A 3,980-nucleotide genomic window follows, 5' to 3' on the forward strand; every position below is an offset into this window, starting at 1 on the left:
GCCCCATGGCTTCAATGAGCTGTTGCTGGTTCTAAAGGGTGACCCCTAACTTCAGTGAGCTGTCCCTTAAAGGATTAGTCTCTCCCCAGTTGACCACACTGCCCTCATTTCTTTGTGTTTTTTTTCCCTCATGTACATGACCTTTACAGGTCTTTGGGTATGCAATTCTTGTTCTAAAGATTTCAACCTTGAAAAAGCTTCTTTTCAGAGGCAAAGAACAATTTCTTTAAAAGAAAAACAATGTGGCAATTTTGATATTGCATTTCCTCCATTTCATCAGAACAGGAGAATGTTAAAATTACACGATAAATTTAGAAGTTATGAATTTTGGCAAAGGATCAGAACACAATGAAACAACAAATTTTGAAACTGTTATTTAAATGGAACAAAATTGAATGAATCATTATATGCAGCAATAGCCAAACATGCGCAAGAAATTTGTGCAAACACTACAAACATAACTCAACCTCATCTATGATCATATAAGTATAATTGGGCTGGCTATTGGATTGTCCATCATGGTCCTCACTGAACAGTCCTTACTTCTTCTAGCTATGGGCTGCCCCTGTGCAAAATAAAAATCCCATGATGCTCAGCTAGAGCTAGGCTCCTTGTTCAAAAATTATGATGAATTTAAAAATAGTGGCAGAAAACCTTTAGGCCATGTGTGAAGTCCTTCTAAATGCATAGCTCTAACTACAGTAAGTCTTACCATCTTTTCCTCTAAGGAACATTTTAGTTGTATTTTCTCTTATTGATTATCTAATCAATTCTAGAAGATTAAGAATTAATTCCTTCAGGACATAAAAATCACAAAATAAAATTTAAAAGATAGTTTTCTCAATTTTATCATCTAAAAATGGACATCCACAGTATTTGAGTGTAAGAGATACTTTTGAGACTGTCACTGGTGGTGGTCACCAACAGATATTGAACACTGATCAGCAACAATGGTTGAGACCTGAAGTACCAGCAGTATTGCAATGAGAGGATCTCATTATATGCTGTCAAGTCGGTTCTAACTCACAGAGACCCTAAATAGGGTTTTTGAGGAGCAACTTCTGGGTTTGTTAACCTGCAGTTAGCAGTTCAGTGCTTATCTTACATTTAGCTTTTGTTAAGTTCCAATTCATACCTACCTTATATTCAATAGAAGGTCCTGCATTATCCTCACAATCTTCCCTATGTTTGAGTCCATTGTTACAGCCACGGAATCAATCCATCTCAGAGACTGGGCCTTTCTAATGACATGTCCAAAACATGAAACAAAGCCTCACCTTCCTTGATTCTAAGGAGCACGCTAGCTGTACTTCTTCCAAGACAGATTTTTCATTCTTTTGGCAGACCATAGTATACTAAATGTTCTTACAACACCATAATTAAAAGGCATAAATTCTTCTTCAGTTCCCCTTATTCTTTGGCTAATTTTTGCAGGCACGAGGCCATTGAAAATGCCATTGATTGTGCCAAGCACACCTTAATCCTTAAAGTTAGGTCTTCTCTTTTTAACACTCTTTTGTATTCAATTTGCCCTAAGCAATACGTCCTTTGGTTTCCTGGCTTCTGCTTCCACATGTGTTGATTGTGGATCCAAGTGAAATGAAATCCTTGAGAACTTCATTGTTTTCTCTATTGAGATGTTATTTATTGGTCCAGTTGTGATGGTTTTGTTTTCCTTATGTTAAAATATAATCGGTATTGAAGACCGCAGACCTTGATTTCATCAGTAAATGTTTCAACTACCTTTCAGCAAGCAAGGTTGTGTCATCCACATATTACAGATTGTTAATGAGTCTTCCTGCAATTGTGATGCTGTGTTCTTCTTCATAGAGTCCAATTTCTCAATTATTTGCTCAGAATATAGAATGAATAAGTATGATGAAAGAATACAATCCTAATACACACCTGTCCTGATTTTAAACCACACACTACCCTTCTATTCAAATGACTGCCTTTTGATTTATGTACAGGTTCTGCATGTGCACAATTTAAATGTTCTAGAATTCCCATTCATCACACATTCATAATTTGTTATACTCCACACAATCAAATGCCTTTGCCTAGTTAATAAGGAGCTCTGGTAGCGTAGTGGTTACGAATCGGGCTGTGAACCTTAAGGTCAGCAGTTCGAAACTACCAGCTGCTCCATGGGAGAAAATGAGGCTTTCTGCTCCCTTAAAGATTTACAGCCTGGGAAACCCTATACAGGGTCACTATGAGTTGGTTCCGACTCCATGGCACATACCACCACCACCACCAGTTAATAAAACACAGGTAAACATCTTTCTGGTATTCTCTGCTTTCAGTAAATATCCATCTGGTTTCAGGAATGGTATCCTTAGTTTCATGACCTCTTCTGATTCCAGCTTGAATTTCTGGCACTTTTATGGATATGTACTACTGCAACTGTTCTTTAAAATGATCTTCAGTAAAATTGTACTTGTGATATTGTTCACTAACATTTCGCATTCTGCTGGATTGTCTTTCTTTGGAATTAGAACAAATATAGATCTCTTCCAATTGATTGGCCAGGTAGCTATCATCCAAATTTCTTGGCCTAGACAAATGAATACATTCAATGCTGCATCTGTTTATTGAAATATTTCAATTTGTATTCTGTCAATTCCTGGAGCCTTTTTTTTCTCTAATGCCTTCAGTGCAGTTTGGACTTCCTCCATTGGTTCTTGATTATATGCTACCTACTGAAATGATGAGATTTTAAACACTTTAAAGTGTTGAAGAGCAAAGATGTCAGCTTGAGGACTAGCGTGCACCTGACCCAAGTCATGGTATTTTCAATAACCTCATATGCATGTGAAAACTGAACAGTGAATAAGGAAGACCGTAGAAGAATTAATGCTTTTGAGTTATGGTGTTGGAGGAGAATATTGAAAGAACAAAAAGATCTGTGTTGGAGGAAGTGCAGCCAGAGTGCTCCTTGGAGACCAGGGTGGCCAAACCTTGTCTCTCATACTTTGGACATATTGTCAGGAGGGAGCATTCACTGGAGAAAAATATCATGTTTGGTAAGGTGGAGGGTCAGAGAAAAAGAGGAAGACTCCCAGCGAGATGGATTGGCAAAGTTGCAGCATCAATGGTCTCAAGCATGGTAACAATTGTGAGGTTGGACCAGGATCAGACAGTGTTTCATTCTGTTGTGCATAGGGTTGCTATGAGTTGGTACTGATTTGATGGTACCTAACAACAGCAACAACAACTGAAATGATTTTGTGTCAGTCAATTTCTTTGATACAATGACTCTATGTATTCCTTCCATCTTCTATCAATGCTTTCTGAATTGTTTAATATTTTGTCCATATAATTCTCCAATAGTTTGATTGTTGTTGTTGTTGTTAGGTGCCATCGAGTCAGTACCGACCTATAGTGACCTTATGCACATCAGAAAGAAACACTGCCCGATCCTGGGTCAACCTCACTACTGTTGCCACGCTTGAGTCCATCGATGTTGCCGCTTGGCCATTCCATCTCATTGGGGGGTGGGGGGCATCTTCCTCTTTTTCTTTGACCCTCCACCTTAACAAACATGATATTCTTCTCCAGTGATTGGGCCTTCCTGACAATATGTCCTAAGTATGAAAGACAAAGTTTGGTCATCTTGGCCTCTAAAGAGCACTCTGGCTGCACTTCTTCCAAAACAGATCTATTGGTTCTTTAGGCAGCTCATGGCACCTTAAATACTCTCCTCCAAGAGGAAAGCATCAATTCTTTTACCGTCTTCCTTATTCACTGTCCAACTTTCACATGCATATGAGGTTATTGAAAATACCATGGCTTGAGTCAGGCACACCTTAGTCCTCAAGCTGATATCTTTGCTCTTCAATACTTTAAAAAGGTCTTGTGAAACAGATTTGTCTAATGCAATACGTTGTTTGATCTCTTGACTGCTCCTTCCATAAGTGTTGATAGTTGATCCAAGAAGAATGAAGTCCTTGACAACTTCAATCTTTTTTCTGTTAATA

Source organism: Chrysochloris asiatica, unplaced genomic scaffold (assembly GCF_000296735.1).
Source record: "Chrysochloris asiatica unplaced genomic scaffold, ChrAsi1.0 scaffold00022, whole genome shotgun sequence".
NCBI classification, from domain to species: Eukaryota; Metazoa; Chordata; class Mammalia; order Afrosoricida; family Chrysochloridae; genus Chrysochloris; species Chrysochloris asiatica.